The 21,030-nt window shown below is 43.6% G+C and overlaps 1 protein-coding gene across 3 annotated transcripts in view; it reads left to right on the top strand.

Moving 5' to 3' along the window:
- LOC126188320 (very low-density lipoprotein receptor) overlaps positions 1-21,030 on the top strand; it is a 598,910-nt gene that overhangs the window by 468,428 nt on the left and 109,452 nt on the right. The window lies entirely within an intron of this gene.

Here is a 21,030-nt window from a genome sequence, read left to right on the forward strand (position 1 = left end):
TAGTTATGTGGCTTCGCTCTGACAGCAGTGAACACACAGTCAGAATAATACTAACGACTGAATTGTTGACTGTAGCATCAGTTGTATCTTTATCTGCAGTGAATTGTGTTAGTTTTGCGAAACAGGCGCACCATCGCAAGCGCGTTGCTTCCTCCGAAGAGCTGAAAATTCGACGTCGGACTTCGCAGACTAGAATGTATCTGGGATAGCACTGACGCAAATAATCCTCTAATGCTGAAACAAGCATAGGACTAATTTAAAATGTGCCATACCCAAAGACTTTTTAATTTGTAGTCTGTAGCTTGGAATCGACGTTAATACTTTAAATGACACTGGTAAATACACATACCACAGGTAAACAACTGGAACTGCTACGTATAATCGTTTTTGTTCTGAGCCACTGGCATGAATACTCGTATCTAGCAAATGGTTCAAATGGCTCTGAGCACTCTGGGACTTAACATCTGAGATCATCAGTCCCCTAGAACTTAGAACTACAGACCGTAGTGGTCGCGCGGTTCCAGACTGAAGCGCCTAGAACCGCTCGGCCACACCGACCGGCCTGCTGTTCCCAAATGTACATAATGACATGTATTTCATTACTACGAGGTATGTGAGGAAACTAATGACTGTCTTTTTATCCAGCAATGTTTTTAGTTTTTCAAACAATAATACTGTTCCCTTGGGCACCTATAACCGTCGATGTCGTTGTTCCCCGTCTTAGCAGTGCTGAAAGGCTTCAACTGGTAGGGGTCTTTAATACGTCGGGCACATTCTTTAGAATGTTTTCCAGAGTCCCAAACTGACGTCCTTTTAAGACACTTTCCAATTTTGGCGAAAGAAAAAAGCAATTGGGACTGAGGTGAATGGGGAGGGGGGGGGGGGGGGGCGTGTAACAGCAGGAATGCGTTTTGAGGTCAAAAATTCTGTGATGGAAATGGTCGCGTGACATGGGAAGTTGCCATGATGAAGCATCCACTTGTCTGTAATGCCTGATGTCACTTGATTCACTCTTCTCCTGAGCCTTTAAGAGAAATCTTTGTGAAAACACTTCCGACGACAGTTTACCCTGGAGGAGCAGGATCTTTATGCATGATACACCTACTCTTTAAAAAAAGCAAATCAGCGTCGTTTTGATCGTTCGAGATTTTTCGGTCGAGGAAATGTCTGTGTGCCACTCCTCAATTTGCCGCTTTGTCTCAGCATCGTATTCAAAACTCCAGGCTTCATCAACTGTGATCCCATGACTGAACAGTTCGTGGTCATTGGTAGTCCTCTCAAGATGATCAACGGACACGTTTCTTAGATTGTACTTCTGCTCGCTTGTGAGGTTTTTCGGAACTATTTGGGCACAAAACTTTCCTATGCACAAAATTTCGGTCTAAATTTGATGTACGGTGAACGCACCTTCCTTATTGTTAAACAGCGGTCTGATCTCACAAGAGGGTCTCCCTGAGCCAGGTTCATCTTCAACGTCTTCTCGCCCTTCCAAATATGAGTTGTGCCAGCGAAAAACTTGTGCTCTTGATAAGGAATGTTCCCCATAGGCCTGTTTCAGCGTTTCAGAGGTGACACTCGTGGGTTCCTCAAGTTTAATCCAAAACTCGATGGCATAACGTTGCTCTTAATTCCACTGTTCCATTCTCATAGCGCACAACAAAACCACAACTTCACTGATGGCTCTCTCAAAAATCACCCGATGGCTGTACGGAGCTGGAACTCGAACTGAGTATCTGGAAGGGATGAACACACCGGTCTACACAAATAGAACAACACAGTGTAGCTAGATCTCTCGCAGCGTTGTCAGTACCATTATTTTTCTCACACAGCTCGTATACTACAAGAAACCTTTCGTTACTAAAAAGGTTACACTGTAGGTGCTCCTTTAGCTAGTTAGGTCAGTCAATACAAACGTCGAAAGAATACAAAGGCGCACCACCTCCAGTAGGGCAGTTAAAAGTAAAGCACTGCGCGGTAAATGAGGAGACCATTTAGTTAACGTAAAGAAGCTGTCGGGATAATTACTGGCTAACTGATTCGGACACACTTGGGACCATGCGTAGCATACCTAGCAGTATGGGCCACGAGTGTCATTCACGGGTGACTTGTGAGCTACTTAGAGACACAACCACGCAGTACAGATGAAATACGATGAAGCTCGCACCGGAGATGCTTGGCGCGTTGGCGTTTAGCGCCTACCAGTACTAGCCAGAACATCAATGACACTGTTATCGCCGTTGCCACTTCCGTAGCAGAGTCCGCACCCAGAAGGCTGTCGGCGACTTGGCGGCGCAGTACTCTGGTTTCCAGCAGACGCTAAAGGCCGGCTTTTATCGTTGACCTAGTTCGCACGCGCACATCGCCCACAGTTGCCCAATGCACTACGTATCCTGTGTGTGCGTGTGTGTGTGGGGGGGGGGGGGAGGTGTATTTACAGAGGTATACGGCCGCTAAATACAATACTCTGGACAGGAAATGGCTGTATCAAACGAACGGAAAAGCGCTCATTGATAGCAACAAACTTGAGATGTAGGTGCTTGACGTAGTAAGCGCCTTGTCGATATCGATGAAGTATGACAACTGAATTCAGTAATGGTCGGAGAAGGCAGTTGGGTTAGACAATTCGAAAGCCGCGTAGGCACCGTAGTCTTCAGAGACGTAACATCCGTTCAGTCAGACAAGTAAGTTATGGTAATTTCTTAAAGTGATATTGAAGTATTCAGCCGGACATTCACTTGAAGTTATTTAGGTAAACACTAATAAACATAAAATAAACAAAAAACTGATATCCTGCTCCTATATACTGATGTTTCACACTGCCTCGTTTAGGATTCGTCAAGAGCGTTATAGAAATCGATTAGTGATTGTATGACATAAGTAGCAATTCTCCATTGTCAATGTTACTTACGTATTCACTCATTAAATACAACAATAATTTATCGCTACTTTGTGTGTGTGTGTGTGTGTGTGTGTGTGTGTGTGTGTGTGTGTGTGTGTGTATATATATATATATATATATATATATATATATATATATATATATATATATATATCTTTCCAAGGCGTTTGACTGTGTAGATCATGTTAATCTCATAGAAAAACCATGGAACTGATGCATTTACGCACAGCTGGTTTGATTCATATGTACCCTGCAGAATGCAAAAAATTGTACTGAATAATTCAAAAAATGTCAAAGTTGCAAAATTTTAGTGATAGTTGGAAAAAAAAAACAGAAAGGGAGCCCTACAGGGTTCAATTTTGGGTCTACTCCTATTCTTTATATATGTGAGTGACCTTCCAGTTACAAGCAACACGTATTTTTTGCAGACGATTCTAGTCCTGCAATAAATCTAGAGAGAAAGCAACAGAAGAGTTACGAAATGATATTTTACATTGAATTATTAAGTGGTTCTCTGAAAATGAATTATATAAATTTTGAAAAAACACAGTACGTTCAGTTCTGTACAAAAATAGTCACACCAATAATTTAAGTAGCACAAAGGCAGGAGTCAGTAAATAGGGTAGAACACTCCAAATTTTTTGGTGTACGTACTGAAGCAGTATATATTACTGAGCTTGGCAAACAATTTTCAGCTACTTTTGTTCTTCGTTTAATTGTTAGGTGGTTGGAAACAAACAAGTCAATCTCCTGATATATTTTGTATTTTTCCTCTCAATAATGTCTTATGAAATAATTTTCGGTCGTAACTCATCACTGAAAAAAGTATTCATTGCACAAAAGCGAGTGGTGTTCAGCCATAGACATCATGTAAGTACCTCTTCAAGGCACTAGGTATTTTAACTGTGCCATCGCAGTACGTATATTCACTAATTATATTCATCATAAATAATCTGCCACAATTTGAGAACAGTGAGGTACGTACCTACAAAACTAGAGGAAAAATGACCATTATTGCCCATTGTTATAACTGTCAGTGGATCAAAGAGGAGCTGAATACGTAGCAACAAAAAAATTTCATCGTTTGACCTATAACGTAAAATGTGTAAAGATAGCAAAGCAAGTTTTAAATCTAACTTGAAATCATTTCTCGTGTACAACTATTCCAGCGACGAATTTCTACTTAAAAACTGGTAGCCAGTAAAAAAAAGTGTAGCTGAATGAGTAGGACTAATAATGTGTTAATTAATGTTAACACTAATCACGTAAACACATCCTGTGAACTGAGTCGTTCGACATCATTTCGATAAAAGAATCGTTCAAATGATCTATGGAACGTGTAACTCACTGACTGACTCACTAACTAAAGAGGGGGTTGGGTGTAGGGAAGCTGGCTGACTCCTTCTGTCAATGGTAGTTACTATGCAGATTTATATTGACTGCTCTGCGTCACAGCGTTAGCTTGCATCTTACTAGTCAACAACAGAAAATGGAAATTAAAACAAAAACAGTCATCAATAAAAGACAGCAGCTGCCCCTCCCCCCTTTTCCACACCGGCACAATGAATTATCTATACATGAGAACTGAAGTGGCTCTGGCCTTGTAGTAACTACAGCACTCTGATAAATGCAATTTGCAATAGTGACATCACACTGGTCTACATCGCAGCATGAAGAGTTCGTATTCGCAGAAAAGTTTCAGTTAGACTGTTTTCGTCTTTCATTTCTCGCTTTAATCCTTCTACTTCCAATCCCTTCGCAAAGGGTCAATTTACACTTCAACATCTAGGTTTTTGATTATGTTGTATTTAATAACAAAGAGGCGTTACCTTTAGGAAATGAAACTGCTAAAAGTGTGCTGCTGATTTCTGAATGGTGTAGTTTCAACCGTAATGACGACGCTGGAATGCTACGTTGCTCCATAGGGACTGGCAATAAAGTGGAAAAGTTACAAAGCCATTATAAGACAACATCCATACTGTTCCGTGCCTGTTAATCAGCTAATGTGAAGCGCTGGTTCATCCACACTGCGCTTGTACACCGCTCACCACATTGTGTTTGATCTAACGTGTTCTGCTTATTTACTCGCCATAGGAACAGAAAGGCAAATAGAATCAAGCCAGATTGCAAGATACAAACCAGATTGTGTCCTCTGGGAAACAGAATGATGAAATACTGCTGCGCCAACTAGAACACGGTTTCACACGTGGGGAAAAAATCGTATTTTGAGTATGATAGAGCAGGTCTATGATGAGAATATACTGCTGAAAACGTTTCAGTAAAATCATGAACAAACCATAATACAAAGTCTGCTGGTAGTGTTAAAATAAAGCGCACACTCCACTGCAGGGTGATAATTTCATTGTTTTTAAAATGCTTCACAAATATTTTCAATCAGACAAGATCGCAAGAAGTTAACGAATATATAACCTATTTCACCCGGTTATAGTTCGCTTTCCATGTGCCAGTATTATACTAAATCTCTGTTGGTCACATATTTTCAGGACTTCGCTGTGGGTACTCGATGTGACATAATTACGGTGAAGAAACACCTGATCCCATTTTTGTTACTAATTATTTTTACGGCCTCATTTTCAGGTTGTTAGCCCACTGACACAGCAGATGATGGATATAACCGATAATGTGTTAATTACCTTGCGGCATCGTGGTCGAATAATAGCGTCACTAAAACATATCAGTAGGTGTTTCTGTATTATGTACTACTTCATAGTTTATTAGGTATTGCAAACTCTGCTGATACTAACAGTAAGACTATGCACAGGAGAAAATCAAAGGCTTCGCAAGCAGATGAACATATCTTGAACTTCGTTAAATAGTTGTTGCAGCAACAGGAAGGAAATCTGCCTAGAGAAGGAAAACAAAAATTGTTACCAGATTGTTGTTGGTTGGTTGCTTGCTGATCATTAGCGGAGACTTCGACAGGCAGAGGCAAATACTGAACAAAAAACGCAATTTTTGAAGTTTGTGTGATCTGTTGTTCTTAGGATATTATGGTATTTAATTCATATTGTTTCATTAACTGCATACTTCGCAAGTATGCGAGGGAGCTCCATAGATCCGAATAATAATATATAATAGCAACAACATAAAATAAATAGTACTGACATTGTCTTCTCGTGGCTTGCAGGTTAATGAAAAGATTCAGTGTAGAACAAAGACTGTTTCCGGACGATTTATTTGCACATTACAAACGTTCATAGTCATTGAAAGGAACTATTGTTCAGTGATGATAAGAGGAGAAGTATTTTCGTAGAATTTGTAAATAATTTTTGATAATTTATTATGAATAACTTTTCGGCTATTTGAAGTTCAGGTCTGCAAATTAAGAAATAAAATTTAAAAAAACAGTGGGGTCCTATAATATGTTGTCTAGTAATACTCTTGCGTTATAGTTGATTGACCACAGCACTCATTTGTAGTATGTACTGTGACTGTGTGCAAACACTGACAGTATCTTCTTTATACAGTGTTCACGGACAACGTCCACAGCTAAATACGAGTAGGTACAAAGTGAATACATTCATTACTTCACTTCCATTACTGAGCTTAATTACAGTTCTTCGAACTTCATTTCTTTTGATTATTAAAATAAAGCACATATTTGAGTGAATATACTGAAATAAAGCTAAATGCATTTAATTAAATAAGTTTAAAAATGTTTACCCGACATTGGTCAAATGGGAAAGACAGAATTGTTTAAATGGTTCAAATGGCTCTGAGCACTATGGGCTCAACATCTGAGGTCATCAGTCCCCTAGAATTTAGAACTACTTAAACCTAACCAACATAAGGACATCACACACACCCATGCCCGAGGCAGGACTCGAACCTGCGACCGTAGCGGTCACGCAGTTCCAAACTGAAGCGCCTAGAACCGCAAGGCCACACCGGCCGGCAGACAGCATTGTTACAGTCAGTTGTTCCGACACTATGATGAACTCGATGTTTCTGTACGACAAGTAGCTGGTTGAGAAATTGAACTTTTATGATCAGACGAAAGATAGGAAAAAAGAAATTACGGTTCGCAAATAGGGTGTTACAACAGCCATAATATAGCACATAACTGTCACTGATGACGAACGCAGGAATTTTCCGAACACATGTAGATCGTAATTTTAAAAAAAAGCGATTGTTTGTTTGTTTTGAGACGTTACAAAAATTTCATTCAGCAGCGGGAAACAAAGTGAAATGAGTTGGTAGTTTCTTTTTCGATGTACCCTAGTCTAGTGTTGGTGAGCGTTCTGCGAGTAATACGAAGGCAGCCCCCAGGCAGCGGCCTGTGAAGGCCTACGTCGGGGTTGAGTAGCCCTCTCCCTCTTGCAGCCTGCACCGGAGACTGGCGGAGTTTGATGGACGAGTCCATTAGTGGCTCCGCCGTTACCTGCAACCACCCCTGCTCCCTGCTCCCGGCACCCCACGTCAGCTTCCCGGTGACCCTCTTTACTTCCCCTTCTGCGGTACTCCGCTACTTCCTAGCCCCCCCCCCCCCCCTCTCTCTCTCTCTCTCTCTCTCTCTCTCTCTCTCTCTCTCTCTCTCTTTTCCACCCCCCCACCCAACCCCCCACGAAATTGGAACGGAAGGTCCTGCAGCAGTAACTCAGTGGTTTTAACAGCGAGCTGGGACTGGTGCCCAGCCATCGAAGCGGTCTAGGCTAGGAGGGAATTTTTATCGACATAAGAGCGAATATTCAGTTAAGTTGGAAATATTTACTACGGCTGAAACTGGCATGGGTCTTTGTGGCAGGAAGTGTTATTGGAGTAGGAAGTCTCTAAATCTTTTATCGTACTTTCTTCTAAATGTTTACGAAGCGCTATTTGAAAAGAAAATTACCTCTGAAACCTTAGAAACATCGTCGGTAGTAAATCAGTAACATTCGTTGTTACACTGGAATGATAATGATAACTTTTCGTATAGTTTTTTATTGTATTTTTATCCCACGAGCAAGATGGAAGCGCAAGTTCAAGAGGCTGTGTTGTAGGTCCTAGGATGGTAAACAAATTGATTTTTTAGAACTGTTAACTAAGTTACGAGCTTTAGCGAATAGAAAAACCTAAATGACATAGTCAAACGCGATTCCAGCATCACCGTGGTTTTCATGAAGGAACTGAATCAGTTAAAGTTTCGAACTGCCACAATATTCAATATTTTGGAGGAAGTTTCGTTACTGCTTCTACGCTCGGATTTCGTTCGGAGCAAAATGTCGCTGACAATGCGAAATAGGTCATAGCCTGCATGTATCAAATAGCAAACTCTTGTCCGAACAGGCTCGGAAGGCCCAAAGGCACTGACCTACTGCCGTGTCGTCCTCAGCTCACAGGTGTCACTGGATGCGGATATAGAGCCGCTACTTCCGTCAAGTAACTCCTCAATTGGTCTTGCAAGGGCTGAGTCTACCCCGTTTGCCGACAGCGATCGACAGACCCAGACGGTCACCCATCCGAGTGCTAGCCAATACAGACAACGCTTAAGGTCGATGATCTGACGGGAACCGGTGTTACCACTGCGGCAAGGCCGTCAACACGTATCAGATATGATGCATAACTTATTTCGTCTGCATCTATTGTATTTACTGTAACTGTGAATGTACAGTCAGACGAAGTTTCAAATCAGTTACTAGCAACTGAAAGCATTGTGACAAGTAAGTGGGAAGACTGGTTATTAGATCACAATCATTGGACACAGTAATGTCAATTAGGGTTCGCGTAGCGGGCACTTTAAAGCGGTACGGACACACAAAAATAATCGTAGGAAACACAGGACATTAGACTACGATTCAGTGGAAGAAACTTCAGGAAACCTGTTTCACCCAGGAGCAAAGCCGTTTAGTGAATCATCGTACAAGCGTTTCGTTACGGCTCTGTTCAGGCAACGCGAAAGCGTCGGGAAGATACTAATCCAACTCGAGTGTCAGATGCTCCTTGAGAGGTGTTGCGTATCACGGCGTGATTTATTACTTTTGAAATTCCGGGAACCTACCAACGTAGAAAAGCCAGTCAACATACTCGATATTTCTACGTAAATTCCGTGAAAATATTATGAAGGTAAAAGTAGAGACTCAGACTCTCACGGACGCTTACCAACAATCGCCCCTCCTGCCGACCATTCGCGGTTCGGTCGGGAAAGGGTGGGGGGGGGGGGGGTTGGGGAGGGGAAGGAGGAGGAGGAGTGAAAGTGGTACAGAAAGTACCCTCCGCCACACACCGTTATGTGGCTTGTGGTGTGTAGATGTTGCTACATTTACATCCGTAGTCACCAGGCCACCTTAAGATGTGTGGCAGATGCGGGTGGTGCGTGGGGAGAACACCCGTGTGAGCTCTCAGATTTCTTCAATTTTCTTTTCGTAGTTATTGAGACGTTATGAGAGAGAAAGTAATATATTTCCCGTCTCTTTTAGAGCGTACAGTCTAAGAATTTAAACAGTAGACCTTTCCTTAGCAAGTCTCTGCTTCTTGCGTCTCCCAGTGGAGTCTGTCACAGGAATTTGTTGAGTATCACCGCGAAGCTCTCGCACAGACTAAACGATCCCGTGACGAAACGCGCCGCCTCTTGTAGATCTCTCTTCCTTCTACTGAAAGAACGTGATAAGTGTCAGACTAATGAGTAACATTTTAGAATAAAATTCAGTCGTCAGTCCCGTAATTGGAGATACTCACTTCGCCTTACCGGTTTCAACAGATTAATCTGTCATCTTCAGAAGCCTACAAAATATGGGATACTATAAATCGTTGAAACTTAGCCATGGATGTGTGTAAAATATAAGAAATTATTACAAATCATACTTAATATAGGTTTAGCAATGTCAGTAATCTCTTCACAGAAGCATAATGCCATGATATGTCGAAAAATGTACATGTTTTATTTGATAATTGTAAATTCAGGATCCCTGATTTACAATAAATGAATCACAATTTGTACATAGTAAAGTTGTTGCGCTAGCACCAAGGAACATGTAAAAAAGTCTAAATAAGGTAAGTAAAGGAAGTTACACACAACACATACGAAAAACATGCACACCGTTCCACGAAAGCTATTACTGAAATTTATATCTAAAAGAAATCAGCTAATTTCCACCGTTTTATAGCCACAGATGCTATACATTCAAAATATTGTCTATTTCTCAATGCAAATTGGTCGTTCAAGAAATCTTAGGAATCTAAGTAGGAATTTTTAAGTATTTCGAACTCGTCTAAGACGTGCATTTTGTACCCATTGTTAAGTACATGCAAAATATCCGTATTAAGAAAGGTATGGGAGGAAAAGTGTGTTTCTCGATCTTGAAATGTTCTGCAAAAGTTGAATGAATTTCCACCGTCTTAGCTGAGCAAGTGCTCATGAAAGTGGATCTTCGCTTACGCGCGCGTTATTGCACACCTCTCGCACACGTGACCGCCATCTTCGGCAGCTCAGACCGGAATACACTGAATTTTATAGGACCCATATTTGCGAAACTTGCAGTTGTCGGTCTAACAATTGTACAATTGTTTCAAAAGCACTTCCTTCAAATTCTTCCAGTGAATCTATCTGACATCTAATCTTCCACTTTAGATCTGTATGGACGGCCACTGCTAGATATTTTACGCTAATTATTGTTTCCAGTGATTGACCAGCAATAGTGTAATTTCACAATAATGGATTTCTTCGCTATGTATCTGAAATATGTTAAATTATTTACGTTCAGTGTGATCTGACAGCCCCTGCAACAGTGATTGATCATCTGCAGGTTTTCATGTAATTAGCTACAGTTTGCTGGCGTTCCTACCCTCCCATAGTGTGTAGATACCTATGGAGTGAGCATAACCTACTGCGCATGTTCTCAACATCAAACCGGACTGGTTACGTGGTAATGGGACGTCGCTTCTTGTCTGCAATTTGAGGTAACAGTGAAAGTTTAATATTACACGTATTCACCTTTTTTTATATAAGTTTCTACACGTTTTAGTAGTAGTAATAACAGCCATGGTGCAGTATTGTTGTTGCTAAATATAGAGAAGTACGCGAAACAAATCTGTAATAGTGAATATCATATCGATGTGAGGCGCTTTATATATTTAAAAATCGAGACACGGTATTGTAATGTACTGTAATGAGAGAAATGCTAGATAAATTTGCAAGTGCGTTTAAGCAGCCAATCAGTATTTATGGATTCGTGCAATGTTCATCTGCAGATAAAATTTATATAAGACACAGTGTCATTAATTTCCTCCAATTTATTCAGGTCCTTAAACCCTTTCTGTGATGCATCGGCGCCCAATGGAGTGTGATTGTAACGTACTTAATTGGAACAAAGATTCGACAATATAAGTGCAATGGAAAAGCTAAAAAAGAATATTGTTGGCTGTCAAATAAATAAAGCAGATGGTGTAAATTGCTTATTTATAGCAACAATTTCATTGCCACAAAAGTCTTTTTCCCCCTTCCTGTGATGCGTCGGGCCCAATAGTGTCATTGTGACGTAATTAATTAGAACGGAGATTCGACATAATGAATAAGTGCATTAGAAAACTTAAAAAGGTATTGTTGGCTGTCACTTCTTTTTCGGCGCCAGAAAAAAAGGAAGTAACGTGAAACTGAGCTGTGATAAGTGGCGAAAAAGCAGAATAACCCTGCTCTTCACAGCTTTAAAACTATTTCACTTCCAGGCCTAAAATTGTCAAGATGTCTATAAAACGCGTATACAAAGTTTCAGGATACTTCTGAAAGCGATCTATGTTTTCTAGCGAAGTAATATCACTCCAAATACGCTAAGCGCTTTTTCAAACTTCCATGCGCCGTCCCAATACCACGTGACTTGAGCAGCAAGAGATGTTGCGGACAGTTTTCTCGTTCTGCGCATCCGAATGCTCACTCCATAGCTATTTATACTCTATGTACTCCCCAAAGACATATGTACTGTCTACGAAGAGTCTCATTATGCTTCCGCCGTTATCCACTAGTTCATTTGTGTATATTGTTAACAAAAATCGGTCCTCTAGTACTCTTAGCATAACTTCTTTACATTTGTTGATTTTGTTGTGTTAAGAACGACGAGTTTTTCTGTCTGCAGAGAAGTCCTGAATCCATTCAGAAAACCGGTGCGATACTCCTTAAGTTCGTTTTCTGTTAACTGAATAACAGTGCGGAACTGTCGAACATACCGGGTGATCAAAAACTCAGTATAAATTTGAAAACAGAATAAATCACGGAATAATGTAGATAGAGAGGTACAAGTTGACACACATGCCTGGAATGACATGGGGTTTTATTAGAACCAAAAAATACAAAATACAAAAGTTCAAAAAATGGCAGACAGATGGCGCTTCATCTGATCAGAATAGCAATAATTAGCATAACAAAGTAAGACAAAGCAAAGATGATGTTCTTTACAGGAAATGCTCAATATGTCCACCATCATTCCTCACCAATAGCTGTAGTCGAGGAATAATGTTGTGAACAGCACTGTAAAGCATGTCCTGAGTTATGGCGAGGCAGTGGCGTCGGATGTTGTCTTTCATCATCCGTAGAGATGTCGGTCGATCACCATACACTTGCGACTACAGGTAACCCCGAAGTCAATAATCGCACGGACTGAGGTCTGGGGACCTGGGAGGCCAAGCATGACGAAAGTGGCGGCTGAACACACCATCACCACCAAACGACGCGCGCAAGAGATCTGTCGGACATTTTGTGAACTTTTTTTTTTGTTCTAATAAAACCCCATTTCATTCTAAGCATGTGTGTCCATTTTCACCTCTCCATCTACGTTATTCCGTGGTTTATTAAGTTTTCACATTTATCCTGACTTTTTGATCACCCGGTATTTCATAATTCAACAACAGATTGTCGTCAGCGACATAAGCGTATAATAACGTGCAGCTGTATTATGAATATTCTTAAGAAGAAGAATGAACTGAGCTTTTTTCAACTCATTGGGTGCTCTTCGTTGGACCTGCGACCTTCTATAAAATATTGCTAGAAAGGCGTCTGGTTCTTTCGCATAATCTCTGTAGCATGTCACATGTAAATCATCCGGTCCAAATGCCATTCCAGTGTTTAACGATTGCAATTGCGGTAATATTTCGCGATGATTTATCTCAGTATGTCGTTTCGGTTCGTGCGATGATGGAGGAGGAACCGTATTACCACCTTCCGCGAGGAAACTGTTTCGGAAAAGCGAATTTAATACATCTACCTCCTTTTACCCTCCGGTTCGGTGCCACTAAAAGACTGGAAAGATGATTTCGATTTAGCGTACAGCCTCATAACGAGCAAGGGGACAATTAACTGCAGCGAGTAAACACGTTTTTCGGACAGATTCAGCTTTGCACGCCTGAAATTTACGGTCGAGGTACTGTATGCGGAAGTTGGCGCCTGTGTGTTGTGTCTCGGTCCAGCGGCTCTAGATAAGGCTCGCTGCTGGAAACAAGGGCAGCGGCCGTACGGTCCATGGCAGCGACCGCGAGCTGCCTCTGATGCGCAGTACTTTGGCCTCCACACTGTATGTGTGTGCGCGCGCTTGGGAAAGAAGGGGAGAGGGAGAACTAGGGTCGGCGCTAAATTAGTTTCAAGCCCTCTGTAAGCTTCTCCTCCTCTTTTTCTGTTCGAGGGGGAAATGAAAGTGTGACGACTGCTCGTATTAAAATCCCGCTCTACGCCGCTTTTTATGCATCGCAATTCGCCAGCAATACATACAGCGGCGGAACTGTGAAGTTGGTGGACTTTAATGCTGCGAAAATTAAAGTGGAACGAACAATAAACATCGAATTTTGCGGGATTGTTCTCGCAGCGGCAGAGGAATGATACTGTTCGTGTGTGCGTGTTCCCAGTTCAGCAAATTCCTATTCTTCATCGATGCTGACCGAGAAGGCGCTCTGGTTTAAAAGCTCGGATCTTTTTCACGGGAACAGGGGTTCGTATCTCCATCTTATGAGCCACATCTGGGGTTCCTTAAAATATTTCTACTGCGTACTGGCCAAGAGAAATCTAGTAGTAGCAAACATAGGCCTTAATTTGAGGAAGAAATTTTTTACTTTTGGAGCACAGCATGATAGTGAAACATGAACTGTGGAAAAACCGGAAAAAAAGAGAATCGAAGGATTGGAGATGTGGTGCTACAGAGCAATGTTGAAAATTACACTCCTGGAAATTGAAATAAGAACACCGTGAATTCATTGTCCCAGGAAGGGGAAACTTTATTGACACATTCCTGGGGTCAGATACATCACATGATCACACTGACAGAACCACAGGCACATAGACACAGGCAACAGAGCATGCACAATGTCGGCACTAGTACAGTGTATATCCACCTTTCGCACCAATGCAGGCTGCTATTCTCCCATGGAGACGATCGTAGAGATGCTGGATGTAGTCCTGTGGAACGGCTTGCCATGCCATTTCCACCTGGCGCCTCAGTTGGACCAGCGTCCGTGCTGGACGTGCAGACCGCGTGAGACGACGCTTCATCCAGTCCCAAACATGCTCAATGGGGGACAGATCCGGAGATCTTGCTGGCCAGGGTAGTTGACTTACACCTTCTAGAGCACGTTGCGTGGCACGGGATACATGCGGACGTGCATTGTCCTGTTGGAACAGCAAGTTCCCTTGCCGGTCTAGGAATGGTAGAACGATGGGTTCGATGACGGTTTGGATGTACCGCGCACTATTCAGTGTACCCTCGACGATCACCAGTGGTGTACGGCCAGTGTAGGAGATCGCTCCCCACACCATGATGCCGGGTGTTGGCCCTGTGTGCCTCGGTCGTATGCAGTCCTGATTGTGGCGCTCACCTGCACGGCGCCAAACACGCATACGACCATCATTGGCACCAAGGCAGAAGCGACTCTCATCGCTGAAGACGACACGTCTCCATTCGTCCCTCCATTCACGCCTGTCGCGACACCACTGGAGGCGGGCTGCACGATGTTGGGGCGTGAGCGGAAGACGGCCTAACGGTGTGCGGGACCGTAGCCCAGCTTCATGGAGACGGTTGCGAATGGTCCTCGCCGATACCCCAGGAGCAACAGTGTCCCTAATTTGCTGGGAAGTGGCGGTGCGGTCCCCTACGGCACTGCGTAGGATCCTACGGTCTTGGCGTGCATCCGTGCGTCGCTGCGGTCCGGTCCCAGGTCGACGGGCACGTGCACCTTCCGCCGACCACTGGCGACAATATCGATGTACTGTGGAGACCTCACGCCCCACGTGTTGAGCAATTCGGCGGTACGTCCACCCGGCCTCCCGCATGCCCACTATACGCCCTCGCTCAAAGTCCGTCAACTGCACATACGGTTCACGTCCACGCTGTCGCGGCATGCTACCAGTGTTAAAGACTGCGATGGAGCTCCGTATGCCACGGCAAGCTGGCTGACACTGACGGCGGCGGTGCACAAATGCTGCGCAGCTAGCGCCATTCGACGGCCAACACCGCGGTTCCTGGTGTGTCCGCTGTGCCGTGCGTGTGATCATTGCTTGTACAGCCCTCTCGCAGTGTCCGGAGCAAGTATGGTGGGTCTGACACACCGGTGTCAATGTGTTCTTTTTTCCATTTCCAGGAGTGTATGTGGCCCGATAAGGTAGGCAATGAGGAGATTCTCCGCAGAATCGGCATGGAAATCTATTTCAATACGCAAGCCTGTATCAGTTTCTTAGGTGTTTCCGTGTATAACCAAACGAAAAAATAAAGGGCAGTAATAGACAATGGAAGGAACATCTAGACCGTATGGATGGACAAAGATTCCCGGTAAAGGCTCTTAATTATAAGGAGCGTTCAAAAAGAAACGAGCTGGAGGCATAGTTACAGAAAACAGTACCTGTATGTTAGAAGTATCGACGCTGGCTGTTGAGACACTTGCCCCACTGTGACAGAAGGCGGTGAATGACTGTCTCATAACATTACTGGGCTGCGGTATTAACCAGTTCCGCACGTACAGCTGGACGTCGTCGTCAGAGGTGAATCGTTTGCCCCCCTATGCTGACGTTCTTCGTTGACCAAGATGGCCCCCTTCTGATTCACTTCCTGCAGCACGGGACAACACTGAATGAATGAATGCCAGCGTTACCCGCAAACCGTGACCACCCTTCGCCAAGCGATCTCACCTGTCGGGTCATTCTGCTCCACGATAATGTAAAGCCTCATACGGCCAACACAGTCGCGGCTCTCCTGCAGAAATTCAAATGGGGGGGGGGGGGCCTTCTCGGCGACCCTCCGTACAGTCTGGACTTCTCTTCCTGTGATTGCGCCATTTTTTGGTCCCATTACAAAGTCTCTGAGGGTACTGGTTTCTGTAATTACGCCTCCGGCTAGTTTCTTTTTTAAAGCCACTTATATGAGTGTACTGGAAGAAGAAACAAAAAAAGAGCATACAAGAAATGGATTACCGTAATTTGCCTAATAATTCGAGTGAAGAAGAAAAGTACTAGAAAGAAGTTCCGCACCCGCATGAAATCGTTCCCGAATCGTCATTTACCCTACTACTACTACTACTACTACTACTACTACTACGTGATCAGACCCAGTGGTCAGCACGCATCTACAAGTTTCCTCCTCCACTGTATTCTGTCCATTGCTGCTATCCGCCATTCGTCCACATCTATTGACACTAGGTTTAAATCTTCATGGAGTCCATCCCTCCAACGCTTCTTGGGTCTCCCTGGCGGTCTCTTTCCTGTAGATGAGAAATCCAGGAGCTTCCGAGGCCATCTGTGATCCTCATCCGGGCCACATGGCCGGCCCACTGCATTCGTTTGGCTTTGACAGTTCCTGCTATGTTCGGCTGCTGGTATAGTTCCTCGAGCTCTTGGTTGTATCTGATCCTCCATTCCCCTGTGTCTGCATCTAGAATCGGGCCGAAGATCTTCCGAAGCACTTTTGTCTCAAAAACAAGGAGCTTATGGAAGTCCTGTTTCCGGATACTCCATGTCTCTCAGCCATATAGAACAACAGGCTGGATCAGTGTTTTGTACAGTCCAATCTTGAACTGTCTGGAGAGATATCTGGACCGAAGCAGTTGTGCTAGGCTGTGGTAAGATCGGTTTCCTGCCTGTATTCTGGCATTGATCTCTGTTTCACATGACGAGTTCTCAGTGAAAAGTGCCCCTAGGTATTTGAATTCTTGCACACTCTTGTAGAACTGGTCCCCAACCTGCAGTGATTTACCCTACTCGGACATTAATGTACTCCTCAGCTGAGCATTGAAAGAGGTCGCGTAAAATCTACAAATTTTTCTTTAATTATCAAAGGTTACAAACCTAGAGGGTGTTTTTAAGCGATACATAACGCTTTCAAGATAACCTCATGAGTCGGTTAGGGGTCGTGGTCTCCAAGCAGTATGTCAGTTTTGGTATGCGAGTTGGCTGACGCGCTGAGGGGAACGTGACCCGCGCGGAGCCGGCGGCTGCAGGATGGACTGCAGGCAGAGAGGCGTCGCGGACTGGCGGCGTAGCGCCGGCAGTCGGCAGCGGGCCCTGGATGGCGCGTGCCCGCGCCAGCGGCTCTCTAATTTCCTGTATAAATCAAAGGCCCCGCCGGCAGGCCCCAGGAAACGCGCAATTTCCCGCGGCCCGGCCAGGCAGGACTCGGCTACACACGGCACGACAGACCCACCTGCTGCTGCCTACTTCGTGTCCGACCCATCTGTCGCCGCACTGCATGCGTTTCACCTTACACAGGCCTCGGTGGCGCCGGCGAGAAAACGTATTATTATTGCTCCCACCGGAAAAGCACAGTAACATCATTAAGTTATAACGTGGCCATATCTTCAAAAACCTTCGATGTTATCTGCGGCCCCATTTTCTGGGACATAATAATCGAACCCCTCCTTCGGATAAAATTGGGGTCACAAGCATCAAACGAGCACACGTTACGCGCTATCTTGGGGTACACATAGATGAAAAATTGAATTTCCACGAATACATAAGGCTAAAAACAGACAAAGCAGAAAAAATACTACACAAACTGGTGAGGCTAAATTCAAAACAGTACAGACTACCTCTACCAGTCATACGGACATGCCATTGTGCTCTCTTCGAATCAGTACTCAGCTTCGCAGCTAGCACGTGGGCACATAGACTGAACGTGGTCACCGACAAAGCATTGGTCAGACGAGGGCAGAGAAGTGTCCTACTCAGGCTATCTGGAGCCTTCGGTACCACCTCAGCGGATGCACTGTGTGTGGGGCTCGGAATATGCCCCATGGATATCACGATCAAATACAGAGCTGCAATGTACTGGTTAAAGGTGGGGAGACGAGATAAGGTACACACAATAACCGGTGTGCCGATAGAGACGATACGTCACCTTAAAAGTTGGCGTTTGGACACATGACAAGATGAGTGGGATGTAAGTGATAAGGGACGTAGACTGCACGACTTCCTCCCTGACACAAGGAAGCGGTTGAGAATGACACATATCGATCCCAGCCGCGATACGGTACATTTCTTGACCGGACACTGACCTTACCCCATGCACTTAAACCGCGTGAGTCTGAGGCAGACATCTACATGCACACGCGGGGAAGAAGGTTCCCCAGAACACATTGTCTTTTTCTGTGAGCATTACGCGAACAATAGACATACACTACACTTACATTACACAGATACAGATATCGATATATACACAGCAATAAGAGACGAAGAACAATGGGCACAATTAAACGCACTGACAAACTGTATTTCAAAAACAACACGTGAAGGGTACATGCGGACACGACACTAGACATGCCTATGTGCAACAATCTCCAGAGGGTGGACAGAGATACAGAGATACCTACAGTGACAGCGAAAATAGTGACAATAAAGAGGAACAGAAGGAGGAAGCTGAGACGTGACAGTAAATAAGCATAAGGTACTGGCGATCTACCCAAGAAATCACCAAATGCTGTACATGGATGGGCACCTAAAGTAATTAATACATAGGATCTCTACTAATAACTCTCTCTCTCTCTCTCTCTCTCTCTCTCTCTCTCTCTCTCTGTGTGTGTGTGTGTGTGTGTGTGTGTGTGTGTGTGTGTGTGTGTGTGTGTGTGTGTGTGTGTGTGTGTGTGTGTGTGTAAATCTCTCTTCTGTCCTACCATCTTTTTATATTATTCTTAAAAATACAAAAAAAATTTTATATTCCAACCTGAAATTATTGTTAATTTGAAAAGTATCATTCTTTGTAAATTCTGTAGATAAAACAAAAAAACTGTAAAAAGATGAAAAAAATTGTAAGATGTACGACCTGTTTTAAACATCAGGTAACAGGTCTATAATTCGGTAATAAATAAATAAATAAATGTCATCTCATATTTTCGTTAACTGAACAAATAATGAAAATTTCAGTATAGCTGCATTTTTACGGAACAGTTTAATGACAAATATCGCCGGTAAGAAAAGGGAATTCCTCGGAAGCAGGGCCATCGCTAGGTGTTCCGCCGCCATACACTAGAACCGAAAAAAGACATCCTCACTTTTTTGCTACAGTCGGTCTTCCCGACATACACCCCTCCCCCTCCCTCCCTCAACGACCACCACCACAAATCACCGCCAACATCCAACGGCGCCACAATGAAAATCTCCTGTTACACTTTTAATCAGTAAACTAAAGTGACCAACGTCCTCATTTTATGGGGACGGTCCTCAGTTTCCATTCTTCGTCCTCAGTTTGTTTAGAACTGATTAAGGACGACAAATGTCCCCACTTTCTTGTTTGTTCCCAGTTTCTGAAATTTCCCAGTATAATTGAAATAGGAAGAATGTGGTGAATATTTTAAACAAGAACTCCACTGAATATATCAGGGCAACGAAATTAGCGACCACTACGCTATCACCAATGTGCTTGTCGCGTAGGAATGATGAGAATAAGATGGTATGCCGTCACTGCAAAGAAACTTCCAAAGAAACAAAGCACTGCATAATAGGTGTAAAACAAATCATAGGGCTATAGAGAGTGAGATACTGAAGGAAACGCCTTTGGCTATCAAGAGAGCAATGAGTGAAGCCTTTAAATACCACCATACCAGAATACTGTCAAATTATGATCACAAAACCTAAAGAAATTATGGTCGTTTGCAAAGGCTATTTGCGGCACCAGTTAGTGTCCTGTCACTCACGAATGAGACAGAAACTAAATTGAGGATAGCAAAGCAAAATCTGAAATGCTTAACTCCGTTTTCGAATGTTCCTTTACAATGGAAAACCCAGGAGAACTGCGCCAATTTAATCGTCGTACCACTGAAAAGATGAGGGAAGTAAGTGGTGTTGTCAGTGGTGTTGAGAAAGAGGTGAAATCCTAAAAACTGAACAAAGCTCCAGGGCCCGATGTAATCCATGTATGTTTGACTGAGTGTGCGGCCGAGTTAGCCCCTATTCTAACTACAGCGACGGGAAAAAATAGTAACACCAGGAAAGAGTTGTGCGACATAAACGAAAGTTGGCAGACCTGTCTCTACACCTGAAACGTGACTTCTTGAAAGTTTGCGCCTGTCGCATAAGAGTGGCCCCACTAAACCCTCCGCCATCCCCGCCCACAATAGAGATCTAATTAAGTCTGCGTTAAATACACGCTGTAACGTTCGTGAGCGTCAGCTACCTTTGAGGCTGGACGTGGTGAGTTGGTGTTACTCAAGAATGCCTTCAAGGTGACAAAGGAGCCGTTACCAATACCTCACTGACAAGGGAACCTCCCCATCGCACCCCCCTCAGATTTAGTTATAAGTTGGCACAGTGGATAGGCCTCGAAAAACTGAACACAGATCTATCGAGAAAACAGGAAGAAGTTGTGCGGAACTATGAAAAAAATAAGCAAAATATACAAACTGAGTAGTCCATGCGCAAGACAGGCAACATCAAGGACTGTGTGAGCTCAGGACCGCCGTGGTCCCGTGGTTAGCGTGAGGAGCTGCGGAACGAGAGGTCCTTGGTTCAAGTCTTCCATCGAGTGAAAAGTTTAATTTTTTATTTTCAGACAATTATTACCTGTCCGTCCGTCCGATGTGAGGTAACTGCGCCGTAGTATGGGGACGCTACACCTAAACATACATATGTTTTGACGGAGCACAGGGAAAACTGTGCGACTGTGAAACTGTTACATTCATTTGTAGCAGTTTATGTGACAAACTCTTAAGTTTTCATCACTTTTTTGGGAGTGATTATCACA

The sequence above is a fragment of the Schistocerca cancellata genome, chromosome 5 (genome assembly GCF_023864275.1).
Source record: "Schistocerca cancellata isolate TAMUIC-IGC-003103 chromosome 5, iqSchCanc2.1, whole genome shotgun sequence".
NCBI classification, from domain to species: domain Eukaryota; kingdom Metazoa; phylum Arthropoda; class Insecta; order Orthoptera; family Acrididae; genus Schistocerca; species Schistocerca cancellata.